The following is a 19,124-nucleotide window of genomic DNA, read 5'->3' as shown; positions in this document are numbered from 1 at the left end:
AGCCAGATTACTAGTAACCCTGAAGAGAACATTACTATTTAGGCAATCCAATCCATAGAACTAGGGCCTCTCAACAGAACTGCCCCTAAATGAGAATAGTTTAGAGGACATGTCGTTATGTGGCGCCTCAGAGGTTAATTTTTCCGTGATTTATTCTTAGTCAAGTCTGAGCTTAATAAGTTTCATTGAAAGAAAATTCTTCACAAGATCCTCCTGACATAACTGTACTCTCTGTATTGAATATAAATTCATAGAGTTTACTATCTAAAAGTTTTATAATTTACTAGAATGAACAGTATAAAGCAATGGAGAACCTCTGTAGTGGTGTTTATGTGGTGGGTGCCTCAGTAGTGTGGTGCATCGGCTCAGGAAGAAATAAAGGTTGAAGTGGGTTTCTCACTGGATTCATATACAGTACAGCCAAATATTCATACTAGTCTGATATATACTACCATAACCCCAGGTTAACTTTTACTTTCTACACATCTATTTATCTGCATCTTCCATTTCCATCGATTGAAATTCTCTCATGCATTCTATTTCAGTAGCTTGGTTAAAGAAAAGCACCAATCATAGAATAACCTTAAATCTCAACTATTCAGGTATGTATCAAAGGGTTTTCTTCATGACATAAAACTCATGTCAAAGACAGAGAAACATATAGCATCAAGAGCTTCCACGTTAGTGCCAGCCCTGTCATCATAGAGCCATAAGAAGAAATAGTGAGAGAATAGGAGGTGAATAGAGCCCTGTATCAAGAGGGCAGCATGAGTAGAATAGGAGGTGAATAGAGAACATCCCTTCTATGACAGAATATATAACATTATTACCACATACAAAGCTGGTAATTTAACCATACAAATTATTTTGGTCATCAGATTACCTTATTATTGTTGAATGGAAAACATAATTAAAAACAAATATATAAAACTGAAGCAAGAATTGAAAGAGGCAGAGGACGACGAAGATAGGAAGAGAAATGTGTGAGATATAAAGTGCAGGGAAGCCTGGTAATCAAATCTATCAAGTGTCTTTCTGTGGAAAATCCAAAGTGGGTACACAAATTGTATATGCAATTTTGGATCATTTTTAGAGTCATAATAAATCCTTTCATTGGCTTTCATGAGATCAAAGGAAAACCAAAAGAAATTGCCTTTCATTGCTGCAAAGAATGACTTTTAAAATGCCACTCCTAAAATCCTCTATCGTAAGTCATAACTTTCCTCTAAACTATACATAAATTTTGAAATTAATTCTAGAATATATTTTCTATTTAAAAAGTGTGCATTATCTTGACCTATATTTCTTTCCTAAATTGGGGGATTTTTTTTGTTCTCACGCTGTTCTCAAACCTGAGGTTCCAACATTAAAGGCTCCTGTGTCTTGGTCACCATATTGTATCTGCATCTGCTTTGCATTGAGCGATGGGGGAAAACGAAAAATATTGTTTGAGATCTGCCTAGAAGCATTCAATCATGTTGACTTATTCTATGATGTATCATATTTTTGCACTAGATCTACCATATTATAAATTTGCAGGCTTTTAAGGACATCTTGCTATCCATCAAGGAGTGATGCAACTTTATAGACTCCCTCTATGATAAATCTGAATTCTGAACTATACAAAAATTTCATTGATGCAGTACAGGCACACTCCAGCCATGCTGGTCCTTATATAATTAATCACGCTGTAAATTCCAAAATAAGTGTTCTGAAATTCCACACGTTACAGAGTAGATCTTTTAGCCCAAATTGAGGTGTTTTTGACGGTTGATTACCTCCATATATCTGGTAAACTGTGAGAGATAAAAGAAACACCAACACCAGAGATCAAATGGTTTGTAATCCAAATTCTATTAAAATGAACAATAAGACCTTAATAGTTTGGAATTTATGGTTGAGATATAGGCAGTACAACAATAAAGAAGGCCTTTATGGTTTAAAATTCGTGGTGAAGCAATAGCAACCATAATTGAAATATGAGAAATATATATTGTTTAAGTCCATTAAAAAATTGAAGAAAGAGGTTTGGCAAATGCTTCGAAGAAAAATAAAATTGTACACAATTATGAAATAATATTAGCATATGGAAGAAAACCCTGGAGTACCCAAATCTGAGAGCCACATTAACAAATCAGTCTCAGACATAATACAAAACAGAATGAGAAAGATCAACTTGTGGTTGACAAAATTGAAACAAATGGCGTATTTTACAAAATTTCAAAGACATTATCATTGGATATTTACAAATTTGCAACACACTTGCAATAGTCAGCATGACTGACACAAGTCAAAAGCAAAAGAAATAAAGAAGCATATGATAGAAAAACTTGAACTTATACTAAACTTACATCTAAATATAAGCTCTACATATACAAGAAAGGAGGGTATGAGCAAGTGAATCATTTCAGTCCAAAAGCAAATAAGCAAATAAGGGGTACATTCAGCCTGAGTAATTGAAGACATCACAGAACACAGGACTCTTGTGAAGAAAAATAAAAAAAAATTATCATGTCAAGATACATCATGCCTTTATTCACATGAATGAGTAAGAGCATTGAATAAAAACCAATAAACACAAAGATCCAAATGAGGAATGCATAATGTGTTCCGAACATGACTAACAGAGTCAAGCAGAAGAAAAATATTTCAAAGAGTAATTTCAAGAAGGATCCTTGAATCCATATAGACAAAAGATTTATTAAGAAAAACATCACTGAAGAAAATTGAATTCAAATATATAAAACCTTTCAAGCTTCTAGTTATGTTAATGAAGGGTACAGTTTAGAAGCTCAAGGTGCAATATGCACGCACCTTGAAGAAACCAGAAAAAAAGACCATGACATTTGGTTTACAATGCTAATGATGAACAACCCCTACAATATTTAAATACCAAGGGTTTTTAGAATCCTAAGAAAGTAAAAGGATTATTTATTTAGAGACCTCAACAACACTATCATTAAGAAATTCACAGCAAGGTGAAGAAATAGTACTTCAAAGATTCTCTAAATGTGAGTCACAAACATCTTCTCAATATATTATCCATTCAAGAAGTGTGCATTATCTTGAACTGAATAGTTCACAAATTTGAGAAAACCTCAAGTTTAATTACACTAATTACAACCACTAAAAAATATGCTTTGGAATTGGAGAAAGCAGAAAGCATTACCAGAATATACAACAATTGAAATTGATATCAATCCTTGATGAAGAATAGTATAATTTACCCCCTTTCTCATTTTCTCCTTAACATCGGTAACCATATCAACCAAATCATGTAACAGAAAAAATGAAATAGAAATGTGATCACGGAGACGGAAATGGGAAAAAATGAAATAGAAATGTGATCACAGATACGGAAATGGTTCAGAAGAGGAAAATGATAATAGTAGTAAACATCATACTTCCCTTCAAGCATATGGTGTTTGCTACTATTATCATTTTCCTCTTCTGACCTATTTCTGTCACCGTGATCACATTTCTATTCCATTTTTCCTATTACACATTTTGGTTGATACGGTTGCTGATGTTAAGGAAAAAATAAGAAAAGGGGTAAATTATACTATTCTCCATCAAGGGTTGATGTTCTGCCTATATCAATTTCACCTAGCTCTGTTACCCCATAGGATTGTCGAGGTTGATATCCCTGCTCTCCCAAACCCCCACCCCCACCAAATCCTACTTAGAATTACTAGACCTAGAGCCCCTACCCCCTAGCCTTCTCCTAGTGGGTACTCTATGGAGAGGAAGATTTCCCCCATGGTGAAAAAAGTGAAGTCGGATAAAGGTAAAGAGAAAGAGCTGGAGGACTCTGAGGATGAGGGGAGAGGTGGGAGGAGGAGGTCTGGAAGAATTGCGAAATTCAATGCAAAAAGGAAGTTGAAGTCTAGGGCCTTATAGGAGGAGAATTCTGATTTGGAGATGTGTTGGAAAATAAATTAATTATACCAAGCACATTCCAACTACTTTGACCATTGACAAAGGAGGCTTCCAGACACTTGAAAAAATCAGCACTTTCTAGATTATTCTTCCAATCTCCAACACTTTATAGATTCTTCTAGTCTCTAGATTTTTCTATCAATGTACAAATTGATTATAAATTAATGAAATGGGCCTATGATCTATGAGCCCAATTTGGGTTTCCAATAAGATGGCCCACCCTAAACAAAGATTAAAACAAAAGTCTTTGAATTATGATGGGGGGAATATTGAGGAGGAGGTGGAGCTCTTGGACTCCTTAATGTCTAGCTTGGGAGGTGTGACTAAAGGTGGGAAAGAGATGACTCATATTTCGGCTTCCATTGTGCTACGGTGCATAGACCTCACATAGGACCAATTCCCTAACACAATGGAAAAAGTGCCCTCCCCTATGACAATGTCCTCACCTGCTAGGGTTATAACCAAAGACAATGTTATCATTAACCCCCCAGTTTTGTAGGAAGTTGCTAAGGATTTGGTGGATGGTAATTAGCGTGAAAAGCAGGAGTCCCCAAGGAGGCTTAGAAATTGGCTGACAAAGAGCTGTGGGAGAGATTGTATGCCCTGGAGGAAAGAATGAGACTTTTGACTAAATTCACAATCAAGATGACACATGCTGCGTCTACTATGTTGCACTTGCTGAAGGATAACCAGGAGGGAGATTTGACCAATGAAGATTCCAAAATGTTGTTCGAGTTCCTAGCTATAAGGACTGGGCCAACATCCTCCTTAATTAGGACCTTTTTCTCTTTGTTTTCTATGTTATTAGTTTTTTGGTTCATGAACTCTATTACTTTTAAGGCAGGTGTATCTTTGTTTATAAACTTTTACAATTTATGTTGTTATGGTACAGGCAATAGTAGTATGATGCCTCATAAAACTCTTATTTTGATCTTTTCAAGTGATGTTTTTGTGATTAAAAGCATTTGGAGGTAATTTTGTTTGGTGGTTATCTATCGGTTGTTGACTAGTTTCATTGTTGTAAGGGCCAGCCCCCTTGTTTTGGCTGCTTTTTAATTCAAAAATAATTGAAATTGCTATTTCATTGATTGAAATTACTACAATCAATTATTATTATTGAAAATTAAATTCAGAAGTTCCACTACACTGAAATCTATATACCAAATTTCAAATATAATATAGGATTGTAATATAACAATTATGGAAAGAGATACTTGATATGTTTGATACTAACAATTATCACCAGACTACCACGAAAATCCAAGCATTGGCTATCTTATAAGAGAAAATGTAGAGAAATAAAGTCTCTTTACAATTATTCCCAATATTGTATAACAATTGGCAAGTGGACTAGCTTAGAACCTCAAGATTTTCTGATGCACAAATACGGATAGTGTTCAACCTATGAAAGACGTATGAAAGTTATACGTCTTTTACAAGAATTAGGTTATTCATTTTTACCGGAGTTGCAGCTACCCAGAGAATAAATTGCAAGGCTATTCGGCGTAAGTTAATGTTAGTTTCTCTATTGGATTTCCTTTGACCATAGAAATATTAGAAAGAAACATGTAAAATTAGATGGCTTCAAATAAAGAACAATATGGTTTGGGTCAATAGGATGAGCAATAAAAAACTGTGCTGCAAGTGTGAAAATAATGTGGAAACTATTGTACTGCACATGACTACAGATTCAAGCAAATGTGGTTTCTAGAAAATCCAGCTTCAATTTCAGTCTTTTGTTGGAGCGCTCTGAAGAGAACAAGAGATGCAAAGATTTTAGCTGTATCTACACAACTAGAACATAAAGAAATGCTATGAATTCTAAGATCATCTAGCATGAGGCAAGAATCAAGGAGGGAGATGAATTGATGTAATAAGATTTTCACAGTTCATGTGGCTGTTACTGCAATTTCTAAACACATTGCATGAAAGTTTTGTCGTATCAACATTTTAAATTAAATTCTATGATCCATTATTAGAATGTTACAGAGTTCAAGCAAGTAAAGTTTAAGGTTAGAAATTTTGAATGAATGAATGAATAAAAAATAATGAAGTGAAAGAGACCAAAGGGTCTAAGGACAAAAGCTATAACATTCACAGACTTTCATATTTCTTTTTATGTCAGCTCTTCTATTATGAATCTTGACCAAAGAATTTGCAAACTTCTGAAGCCTTGTTTTGTCAAAGAGCTCATTTAGATTGTCCACCTTCAAAGTATCTTGAAATTGCTTAAAGCATCTCAATTTGTTGCACACTCTATCATGAAGTATGTTCAAATTGCTTAAAGATTTCCTGATATGCCACTCAATGATTTCTTATACATTTTCAATGTCTTCTCTAGAAAAGACAAAAGGTCTGTGGTCCTACTTTTCTTTGGGGTTAATCTACACATTGTTCCCTCTGAATTTTGATCAAAACAAAAGCTACTAGTAGACTGCCAATTAAAAGCCAAAATCAATTTTCTTAGTTCTCGGCAGGCATAGAAACCCTGGTGCAACTAGCGTAAATCTGAGCATGGGGGATCCATTCCATAATGCAATGACACTCTTATACCAAAAGCCTGTCAACAGAACTGCCCCTGAATGAGAATGATTCAGAGGACATGGTTTTGTATGGAGCCCCAAGAAGAGGAAAACACGGCTAGGCCTGAAAATTCATCAGCATCAATTTTTGTCTTGGCAGGAAACTGTCTGGGCTGACATGATGCTTTGGAAATGGAAATATGCTCAGGAGACACATTTTCAATTAGGATGCTGTAGGTAAAAGAAGCATTACCAGAATATATAATAGAAAGAGCATAAAAGTAATGGCTATTTCATTTTCTATGTTAGAGTTGATTACTATATTTAATAGTTACTATGGAAAGTTGAAATCAAAAGTTGAGTGGAACACTAAAATGTACATACCAAATTTAAAATGTGAGTATATGGTTGTAATCCAATAATTATGGAAATAGATATTTCATGTATTGGAACTAACCATTATGGCCAGACTGCCTCGAAAACATTTGAATCATGAATGGAAGAAATAATCATTAAATGGGGACATATATGCACCTCAAGATTGGCTGATGTAAAGGTTGTGATAGTACCCCAACCTACAATATTAAGAGATTAAGAGGTTGAACACGACAAGAATTTGGTCTCTCTTATATGCCACATTTATAGTTACCCAAAGAAAAAAATCAAGTTATTCGACATAAGATGATGTAGTGTTTCTTTGTTAGATTGCCTTGACTATTGAAAAAGAAACAAGTAAAACAATATCGTTCAGCTGAAGTTGAAATTACTGTATCATTTGAAATTTGAGCAAATGAGAGACAATCTTATCCTTCAAATCGAATCCCCTTTGTAGCTAATAACATAGCTATAATGGTCCTATATAAAACATGGCAGTATTCTGGGGCTGTCCCCAAACCATTTAAAGAAGACAAATACTAAATAGACAAATTTACTAAATCGTAAGCATCAAGACAGATAATGATCTATAATTTTATTCGTAGTACAGATCTTCTGGTATAACTGTACTCTCTATATTAGACATATATTCATAGAGTTTACCATCTAAAAGTTTTATAGTTAATTGAATACCATAATGGGATGGAAAGCCTACATAGTGGCAGTGGCGTTTATGTTTTGGGTGCCTCAGTAGTGTGGTGTATAGGCTCAGGAAGAAATAAAAAAGGTAGAAGTGGGTTTCTCACTAGATTCATATTCAGTACAACCAGGGATATTTTGGGATACTTCCTTCCATAACCCTGGGTTAACTCTTACTATTCTATCAATTGAATTTCTCTCATGCAATCTATTTCAGAATCTTAGTATTAAAAAAACACCAATCTTAGAATAAGCTTAAACCTCAACTATTATCTTAGTTATGTATCAAAAGGTTTTCTTCATGACATAAAACACTTGTCAAAGACAAAGAAACATATAGAATCAAGAGCTTCAACATTCGTGCTAGCCCTGTCAATATAGAGCCATGAGAAGAAAAAGTGAGAGGCAGAGTAGAGTCAAGAGGGCAGCATAAGTAGAATGAGAGGTGAATAGAGACTTGATGGCAATGGCTTCTTCCACCTTCCCTCTCTTCAGGACATTCCTTCCATTACACAATATATAACATTTATACAACATACAATGCTGGTCATCTGTATATGATATGTCATTTTCTCCAATGTAATTATCGTTAAATGGCAAACATAATTAAAAATAAATATATGTAATTGAAGTAAGAATTGAAACAGGCACAGGCAGACGAAGAGAGGAAGAGAAATGTGTGGGAGATAAAGTACAGGGAAAGAAAAAGGACAAATTTGCAAGGTATTGGGAGATCAGCAAGGGAGCCAGAGTCTGCAGATTTAAACAAGAAGAATAGAAAATAGAGAGAAGTGGGTGAATGTGTGGAGGACAAGAAAGAAAGAAATAAATAGCAGAAGTTTGTAATGGAGAGTAGAAATAGAATATAATAAGGAAATAAATGTTATATGCCTGTAATAAAAATGGAAAGCATTTGAACAACCAAACTAGGAAAAGAAGAGGAGTGCAGGCAGGAAAGGTTGGGGCATGACATAAATGCCAGTTTACATTTATAACAAAACTTACTAATTAAGAGAGTTACAAGACGTGAATGAGGGAAATTGGAGAAGTGGGAGAGCATAGACAAAGTAATTGGCAATTAAATGATTGCATAGTTTTAAAATGGTTTGGTAGGGGAAATAGTCAGTTGTCGCCCATGTTTGTTTTAGAATACCTTTCTTAAAATCCTCTATATGCAAGTCATATTTTTCCTCTAAACTATAGGTAAATATTGAAATGAATTCTACAACATATTTTCCATTTAAGATCATTTCAAGATACATCATACCTTTATTCACATGAATGAGTACGAGCATTGAATAAAAGACCAATAAATAGAAAGATCCAAACAAGTAATGGATAATGTGATCTAATCATGACTAACAGAGTCAAGCAGAAGAAAAGTATTGTAAGAAGGATCCTTGAATCTATATAAACAAAAGACTTCTTACAAAGAAATGCACCAAAGATAATGGAATTCAAATATATAGAGCCTTTCAAATGAAGGGTACTTACTTTGCAAGGAAGGAGACAATGTGAGATCAAAGCGCAGTTTAGATGCACCTTGAGGATAACGGGAAATAAACCATGACATCTTGTTTACAATGCTAATGATGAAGAACCCCCATAATATTTAAATACCAATGGTTTTTAGATACCCAAGAAAATAAAATGATTATTTATTTAGAGACTAGAACAATGCTATCATGAAGAAATTCACAGCAAGGTGAAGAAATAGTACTTCCAAGATTCTCTAAAAGTAAGTCATAACCATCCTGTAAATATGTTTTCCATTCAAGAAGTGTGCATTATAATTACACCTATTTCAACCACAAAAATCATAAAACATCAGGGCAACAATTGCGTAACAAAACCATAGACAATGTATCTGGAATCTACAAATATACACATCAAATAGTAACTAGAACAACATAGTGCATTTCACATAATTTCATAAACCTTGCGATTAGATCTTTTCAAATTTGCAGCATACTTGAAACAATCTACATGACTGACACAACTTGAAAACAAAATGCATCTATAATTAAATTTATGGCAAAAGCACTTAAAACCTACATTAAACACACATCAAAATACAAGATCTACATATACAAGCAATGCATTCAAGGCAGAATATGAGAAACTAAATTATCTCAGTCCATGTCAAACCAACTTATAGTGTGAACCTAGGGTCTAAATTAAGACATCAATGAACAAGGAATTCATGAAGGTAAAAGAGCATTCATTAGCAGACCGATAAATGAAATCATAATGTGATCATGAACATACAAACAGGCAAAGTTAAGCACAAGTGCACAGAGTAAACTCAGGAAGGGACCCGTGAAACCATGCAAGGAAGGATTTCCTCAACCTTGGGAAACCAAGACCTCTTATGTACACTGCTAAAGATGGAAACCCATTGTAATCTGTAAAATAACATTGGTTTTTAACTAGCTATGTAAATTATGCAAGAAATTTCTATGTTCTAAACATTCTACCTAAAATAATTAGGTTAAAGGAATGCTCAAAATTAGATCCACAAGACTTATTATAATTTGAAATCAAGTGGAGAATAATGATGTACTTACAGTATTTTCCTTGTTACATCTTTAGTCAGTCACTTGCTAGGCTATATAATTCTCCTTAACGCTACTTTCCTCAATGTTACCATCCACAGACAAAACATACACAGTACTATAAAAACTGAACCAAAAAATCCAGAAATAGGAACAAATAAATTAAAATTATAAGAACGCAAAGCAAAACAGCTAACAAAAATTCAAAACCGAAACTCAGACGAAGGGAAAAGAAAAAAGTGAGGCCTGGCCATGTCAAACAAAAAAAAAATCAAAATGGAAATTGTGTAGTGTCTGCTTGCTTCTCAATCTAACTATCTATATATAGAAGAGGTGAAATTTGAAATCTGCATTTTTCCAACGGTCAAATTTGAGTTCTGCTTTTTGAAATTTAAATCTGATTTTTCCCAACGATCAAATTTGAATTCGCCTTTTTCAAATTGACATCTCCTTCTTCCAAATTGACATTTTCTTTTCCAAATAGTTTAAAATACGTTGTCGAGGTACGCTCCTCTCAATATCTCGAGGCACACTCTCCTCAATTAGATATAGATTTGTGAAGTGGGAGTATTCTTTGAATTTGTTTCATGGGCAAGGGTTTTCTATACCATTTTTCTTCTCTATGTGGTAATGAATAGAAAACTTTTTAATTTTTAATAATGATGTAGGGGTATTGTGCCTAACAAGCCAATTCTCGGATACATGAGTTCAGTTGAGGCAAAACAATTTTTCTAGGGATGCAAGACCACACCCACAATATAGGTGCATGACCTCATATTCAACTCAAGTCCCTAGGGAGCATACCTAAGACTCAAGCATCCTTCGTTGAATAACTTCTTTTACACATGTAAAATCCTTTTGAACTATAATTAATAAGTCATCAATTATCTTTGTAATTAGAAAAAAATGAATCAATGTTTGTAACTTATATTTAAATTATATTTTATTTTTCTTAATGGACAAAATTGGTAAAAATCCTTCAAATCTTCACTTTGGTCCCAACTATTTTTTAGCATTATTTCTTACATATTGTCATAAACTATAATATTTGACCACTCAAATTCTCCAACCTTAGTTTATCCTCATCCAACCTACTCAAAGGTAGTCTATGAAAGGTGTTCAAAACTATCATAATATTTTTTTGCTATAGAAAAATCTGGTTACAAGCTCTCAAATCTCACTAAAGACATATTCAATAGTAAAATGCTCACTTATTTTGAACAATATTTCCTACATAATCAACCAAGAAGAAAATGGCTCTGAGTGGGAAGAGGAATGGGGGTGGGTTTTCAAATTCTAATTTCTTTGAGGAGAAAGATGCAGATCAAGATTTGGGAAGGATTTTGTGCAACGGGGGACTTATTCTACCCCTTCTTTGTTGCATTTGGAGGTTTCTAGTGGGATTTGTGTTTTTGAGGTCCTTTTGGCCTCTAAGGCTTCCTATAGATGGATCATTGACTTTCTGGCATTTTTGAGGTACTTCCATCCTTGTCTGAATTCTTGGTATCATGTCTTGGTGGAGTTCTTTGGTCGTGTACCCTTCGTTATGAGTTCCCCTTCTCTTTGGTTGTGTGCTAATGGTGGAGAAGGTCTGGTCTGAACCCATATGGAGACTTCCTCCAAGTGCAAGGACTTTCTTTTAGAAGGGTTTGGTGCCTCTGTTATGCCTCCTTTCAACAATATTATGGGAGCTTCAAGTCATTGGTGGTTCCCTGAGATTTTTAGTGATTGGTGTTCCATTGAAGTGGGTTTTTCTACTTCCCACATTTGGTTTCCACAAATCTATTTGATGGGATTATGGTGAGCGACATGCAAAGTTCTAGATGAGGGTTTAAGAGGCATCTCTCATTCTCCTCTTTTCATGACCTTTATCTATTTTGACACTACAATTTTTAGGTGCTTACAGCTGATGCTAAAAATTGTCCTCCCTTGTAGTTGTGACTATTGTGGGGTATTTCTATTTGGGTGTGTGTGTAGGTTTTATGCACTCACAACCTTTGTTGGTGCTTTCTCATTATTTATGGATGTTATAAATGGTTGTTACTATTACATTTTTTTGTTGTGGTTTGTTGTCAATGGTTTCTACTCTTTTTGTGTGCATTAGGGATTTGTACCAGAATACTACTCATGGCTCTATTTGGCCCTTGAGAAATATTTACTTGTAGGGAGTTGTTGGGAGTGTTAAACTTGGTTGCCTAGTGGCTATGTTTGGGTGGAAGATTTGGGGTCTTAAATTCTAGCATTCCAATGATTAGTGCTCAAGCTATAATATTTGACTATTTTCTATTTGAAATTGGGCGGTGTGTCATTCTATGGAAGGCCATTGCACTCCTCTCATGGGGTTTTCCCGCCAAAGGGTTTTATCCCAATGTTGTTGAATCAAATTATTTTGGGTTTTGGTTTCTTCTAAGGAGTTGGTGGTAGCAATATGGTGCTACTATTGTGATGATTTGGGCTTCTTTAAGGACTTGGAGGACCCAAGATTATTTGGACTATCTACACCAGGATGAGGGGTCTAGTTATGTGGAGTTGCCCAAGTCTCAAGCTTGGTTTTACAACTTTCTCTAGTAGAGGATGATGCATGTTACACTTAGGGATTATGATGGGGTTTTGACCCAGATATTTTACTAGGTCTTAGAGATGGCTTAGGGTACTCTTTACTTGTAAAGATGGTTGTGGATGATGGAAAGGTTCTTGGTTACTCAAGTATTGTTCCTAGATAAAATATTTGGGACTTCAGTTTTGGTTCCCCGATGTTAGTTGCTCAAGATGTATTATTTGGTTACACACTTGTGGGGTTAGTTCAACACCATGTTATTTGGTGGGCCATTGTATCTTGAGATGGTTGTCACCCTATTTGTGAAGAGAGTAGATAGAAGCCCATGAAAGGTTTTTTTTTCTTTTGTTGTTGATGTGAACCATTTTAGATGGATCTAGCAGCAGCTCCCTAGGGTTGATGCTACTGGGACTAAGGTATTGTGGTTTTACCTAGGTTAATGCAACATGTTGTTGGAAAGTGAGGACTCTCCTTCCTTGAGTGTAGGTTTTCTTCAAAGGCTCATCTCAGACTTTCATGTTGAGTGGCCTCTCCCTCATACTTATATTTTGGAGGGTTGTTTTATTGTTTCTTGATGCCAGATGATTGCTACTAGTTTTCAAGGGCTCATTTTGGGTAATATAGGTAGCTAGCTAGTTTTGTGGCTTTTCCCAACCTTGTGGTTGATCCTAGTGCTTAGTTGGCTAGGAAGGGGGTCTATATCCTCTTCTTCCTTTTGGTGCACTTCTTCATTGTAATTCCTATCGACATGGGCCTATTTTCTATTGAGGTGGAAACAGGTTGTACAAATGGGAGTTGGATATATTTGGAGATGTTTTCTTTCACCATTGGGGGGTTTTTCTCTCCTAAAGGTTGTTCAAGGTTCAAAAGTACAATATTTGGATTGTTTTCCTCGTCTGCATGTATAAGATGGATTTTTTTGGCTTCTTGTTATCTCATGTGCCCCTTTTGGCATCTACATTGTAAGTGGTCAGCTATGACCTTGTGTTATCCTACTAGTAGTGCATCACCCTTGTTGTTGTGTTGATGGTCTTCTCCATTTATTTCTTGATGCAAAGGGCTAGCATGCTTATTGGCTTCTTAAGTATCATGAGCAACATTTCTTGCATATTTTTATAAGCTATCATATTTGACTACTTAACATTAGGAACCCTACTATATCCTCATCCAATCTACTCAAAGATAATCCAAGAAAAGTGTTCAAATATATCATAATGTTGGTCAATGTTACAATATAACCTCCATTTACACACTCTTATGTAATATTTTTCATAAGTGACCATCTTTTTTATGGTCTTACATACACCACAAAATGCTAATACATGACCAAACAATGATTGGGACACATGTATTTCCTTATGTGAGAGTGAAATACCACTAAATTCAAAATCCAATTATCCTCCAAATAGGATGCCAACCCTCTCAAAAGAAGAAAAAATCACAATAAGATGAATTAACTTAAGTGCATCCAAAAATGCATTAACAAATTGTAAAGGCATACAAGGACAATTAGTTATGATTCTTCATTGTCCTTTAGTCATATCCAATTGTAATTCATATAAAGTTTGAAAAATCAAATAACAAACATTACTTGACAAAATAAAATTTTGCATATAAATTAACCGACTAAATTCTCAATACACTTCAAATGAAATGTAAGCAATCACCAATCAATATTTACATCCATCTCAATGTTAAATAAATTAGAATTAAGCAACGAGCTACCTACTTGTCTATCAAGATATTATTTTAAAGTTGACTAAACATATTCGTATTACAGGTAATATTAAATGAATATCAAAGAAACCAAATATTTTAATAATAATTTTTGAGATAGATTATCTAAATATTTATATTTTAATCAAGTTTGAACTAACCAAAAAAATCATATAATATAAATAATATTTGTGAAAAAAACATGGGTACAAAGGTGAACATTAGAACTTATTTATATACATGAGATACGTGAGTTTGAACCTTTGGAGTAGATGGAGAATATTGATGGATATGTCACTTGAAAGAGTAGTACATAAGAGTGTGGGTTTCCTTTCTTCAAAGGTGGATAGGTCGATAACTAAGGAACTTGATAATTAGTGTTGTCCTAAGGAATAGTTTGTTTTTTGCAATGGAATTGTTGAAATAGTAATAATATTGGTTTAGGGGAGTGGGTAAAAACTAATCTAGAAAAATATAAACAACAAGATTGATCCTCAAGGACCAACTTGGACATTATACCATGCAAGCATATAGATAAACACTTGTGAGGAGCCACCATAGAGAGAAATGCATGGAATATTATCTTATAGTAATGGTTCTTGGATAAAATTGAGATGATATCTCCATTAATGTTTCTAATAATCTTATGTACAAGTGCGTATCTAAAATAGAAATATATATGATTGAAGAGTGTATTTGACCTTATTTGGAATTAAGATAGTTTTCTTTTGGATCTCTAATAAATGGTATACTAAATCGACATTGGATTTTCTAGTTGTGTCAAAAATTATTTTTCTTTCTAATTATCTTTCAAAGAAGATCTTTAAACTAATATTCTTTCAAGGGGTACGTAGGTCCTCTTCCCCATCTCTTAAAATATGAAAAATTGGTGCAACTCAATGCAATAAATATTAATAAAACACTTATAATGGTTAGGTTATAAGGGCTTCCTATGGAATTCTAAGATGAATAATTGTTGAGGGGAATTTATGGTGCCTTGATCTACCTACTTATATTTTACTTGATAGCTATCTTTGGAAAAACATTTATTTATGTATGGATGTATATATTAACCAAGGAATGGTGCTATCTTCCCAAGTCTCTATTTCATCTAAAGGAGGGATGGACAAAAGCATTAAGAGTTTGAATTTATACCCTTATCTTTCTGTTAGTGTAATACAATGAGACTTCCAATGTATTGCCTACTGCAACTAATAAGATAGTAAACATATAAACTATTAGCATATAAACTATGTTATGACACTACAACATTTGAGGTCAAATTGTGATGGCAATTTGCGATGGTGGTGTAATTTGTGGTGATTTTCATGTTTTTTTTTACAATACTGATGTTGGCATCATAATTACGACACTTGCATGACTATAAACAAAAAAATAAGAAAACATGACATAATTCATTCCCCATTTGTTTTGATTGTGGAGAGCTCTGTAACGCCCCGCCAAGGGATCCAAAAGAAATAAGCTAAAGTTTGAATAAGTTTGATAGCATTTTTTCTTTTGAAGTAAGAAAGTATAACATACACATCAAACACATAGTAGCGAAAGCAATCAACAAACATACATAATAGGTTACATTCCTTAAGAATCCCAAGACGTTGAGTCACAATTAAATCTAATCTAAAACTAAGTCCATCAAATGCCACATCCATATGAAAGAATAATTATAAAGTCCAATGTCCATTTAATATACATTTGTTCCGAATGCCTCTTGGCAAATTAATTCGAAATGCTCATTCATCCATTGTACATGTCACAGGGTATGAAAGGCATAAAAGAATATACATATGTAAAAATAGATATACATCATCCTCTTCAGATCCATGATACACATGCAATAAAATAAATGAAATCATTCACCATACATGATACATCCATACATCCATAATGATAAAACATCCATCATAAAATCTAACTATCCATCATAATAATCCATGAACAGAATGAAGGTAAATGCCAACCAAGAAAGCTCTAGCCACGGTGACCACAGATGGATCTCAATGGTAAGAGTAAAAAGCACTACCACCCGACTATGTGGAACGTAAATGGCTTACTCCCATTGTACTGAGGAGATAGTCTCAAGTCCCAAATAGGATTTCAAGACACGTAACACAAGAACTCTCTAAGTCTAGGAAACCCTAAAAGTATACTAACTCAAAGGTTCTAACACATAGATTGACATCTAAACCCAGAGGCACACAAAGAAATGTAGGAAACCTACCATGCAAGTGGGAACGTGTAATCGCACAAATCATGGTGGAAGTTACTCGAGCAATCCCTTAGGAATCCTAGGTCCCATATGATCCTGCGGCAACTAGTATCCTCTTGTACTGACAAGGCATACTACGGAATGCAAGTTCGCAACCAAATGTTCTCTCTACCCCATCCTAGTCTGTACTAGCACTCAAGGCATGGGAGAGAAAATAAAATTATTTTATTAGGCTCATTTAAGTTAGTATTTAGGTGAGATGTTTTCACTTATTAAAACAACTTACAATGGGTTTCTCCAGGTAGCCTCTTAGGGCCCTGACCCCCATTGCAAGCCACTTCTCGACACTACACATAGATAACCTACCCTAGGCTCATGAAATCACAAATCAAAGAATCATAATAAAATCACCTTAGTCCTATACAAGTGACTGAAAGCATCATAAATATAATCCACAATAATCACATCAGTTTTCCACGAGCAACTAAAAAGCATCCAATGATAATCATATTGATCATGACAAGTTTTTTATAAGCAATTGAAGGCATCAATGATAAATCACAATATCCAATGGTTCTCCAACGAGCAACCAACAAGTATCCCAATAATAGATCACAATACCGATCGAAGACTCTAAAAAGGTCAAGTCAAACATGTCACAACATGACATCATCAAGAGCAACCATCCAAAACATCTCAGTCCTCTCAAAGCAACTAGAAGAAAAATCATCTATATAACTGATCGATGACTCAAAAATGGTTAAGTCAGGTATCTCATAAACATACACCTCAGCTCCACACAAGGAAACTGGAAAGCAACAACAACTAGTAAATACATCCATCATAGAGAATATCAACACATCACCATGGTTGGGTTTTAAAAGATTGAGAACAAAACATTACAATATCACATTCACATAACTCCCAAGCCTCTGGTAAACGTCCTAAACTAGTCAACACTAGGACAAAGCCCAAAACCCCAAATCATAGACAACAGAAAAGTCACACAGAACAAAATCATCACACAGTTGGGCATGAATGATAATATATTGTTGAGTTAATGTAAGGTTTTAAGTTCCAGTTTCATGTATGTCTCAAGTAATAAATTTACGCAATTACCCCTTACAATTAACCCATTTCTATATTTAAATATTGTATGATTACCCTATAAATATTCTAAGGATAATCTTTTATTTTATTAAGTTATAAAAATGATCCTTAATGATTTTAAATAAAACAATTACGACTTTATTAAAATCATTAATTATAATTTTTTTAAACATCACTAGTTAAACCCTCAATCATAACTTCCATTAAATCAATAATCTAATTCTACAATTTTATCAAATAATATCCATTATTAATTAACTTTAATTAAACTAATTTTAATTAAGTTAATTATTAAATATTAAACTATATCAATAATATTTAATTAATTATTAATGTATATTAATAGAATTTATTAACAATATTAATAATTAATAATTTAAATTCATTATAAATTAACTTTAATAACATTAATAATAAATTATTAAAATTAATTCCAATTTAAATAATATAACATTTAACAAATTGTATTATCTATAATCTATTTTTAATAAATTATCAATTAAAAATCATATTAAAATATTAATTAAATTTTATATAAATTATAAAAAAATTAAAAATAAAAATAAAAATGCATTGACCAAAAGCGTTTTAGGCCTGCCAGCCATCACAGATATTGCCGGCTATAGGCTAGCTATGGTCACAATAGCAGTACTATGTACTGCTGCTGCTGTCGTAGGCTGTACTGCGGTCAACGCAACACTTGGTGGCATCGACAGGTAAGTGGGGGGGTGGGTAAAATCCCCTCTCCAATATATTATTATTATATATATTTTTAATTTATAAAAATCTTTTTAAATTGATTTCCCCTCGTGTGTGTGTGTGTGTGTGTGTGTATATATATATATATATATATATGTATATATATATGTATATATATATGTATATATATATATATGTATATATATATGTATATATATATGTATATATATATATATGTATATATATATATGTATATATATATATGTATATATATATATATATGTATATATATATATATATATATGTATATATATGTATATGTATATATATATATATGTATGTATATATATATATATATATATAATAATTAATCAATCCAACTCTTCATTATATATGTATATATACTTTATTTTTTTATTTTTTTAAAATTTTATTTTACATAAAATCCTAGATGAATATAGCGAATCAATCAAGCTTTTTTTTTTCAATATTAAATTCTAATATTAATCAAACCTTTCTTGAATATAATTCTAATTTTCTTTTACCTATGGACAAGGTTCCAAATTGATTTATTTTTCTATCAATCATATCATACAGATGATATTCATAGATTCAGAAAAGAGAACGAAAGATTCACACAACAAGATTCAGAGAGTCGTTTCCAACAATCACGGAAAAGACAAAATTATCTACTAATCATAATTCTAACTGGGTGAACAAAATTC

The 19,124-nt window shown here is 33.4% G+C and overlaps 1 long non-coding RNA gene across 2 annotated transcripts; it reads right to left on the bottom strand.

Annotated features, from left to right (window-relative positions):
- Window positions 1–269: 269 nt before the first annotated feature.
- On the bottom strand, window positions 270–10,367 carry LOC149542343 (uncharacterized). Of its 2 annotated transcripts, none has more exons than XR_016355453.1 (2): window positions 10,103–10,367; window positions 270–1,796 (listed from the first exon to the last, which is right to left on the bottom strand). It is a non-coding gene; the product is annotated as an uncharacterized LOC149542343 (long non-coding RNA). The 2 variants fall into 2 exon arrangements; XR_016355454.1 differs by lacking the exon at window positions 270–1,796 and adding an exon at window positions 5,188–6,645.
- Between the last annotated feature and the right edge of the window lie 8,757 nt (window positions 10,368–19,124).

Source organism: Cupressus sempervirens, chromosome 8, assembly GCF_028749045.1.
Source record: "Cupressus sempervirens isolate cs-2001-9-10 chromosome 8, ASM2874904v1, whole genome shotgun sequence".
In the NCBI taxonomy this organism is placed as follows: Eukaryota; Viridiplantae; Streptophyta; class Pinopsida; order Cupressales; family Cupressaceae; genus Cupressus; species Cupressus sempervirens.
The sequence above is the reverse complement of the archived record's forward strand: the minus strand, read 5'-3'. Positions and strand labels throughout refer to the sequence as shown.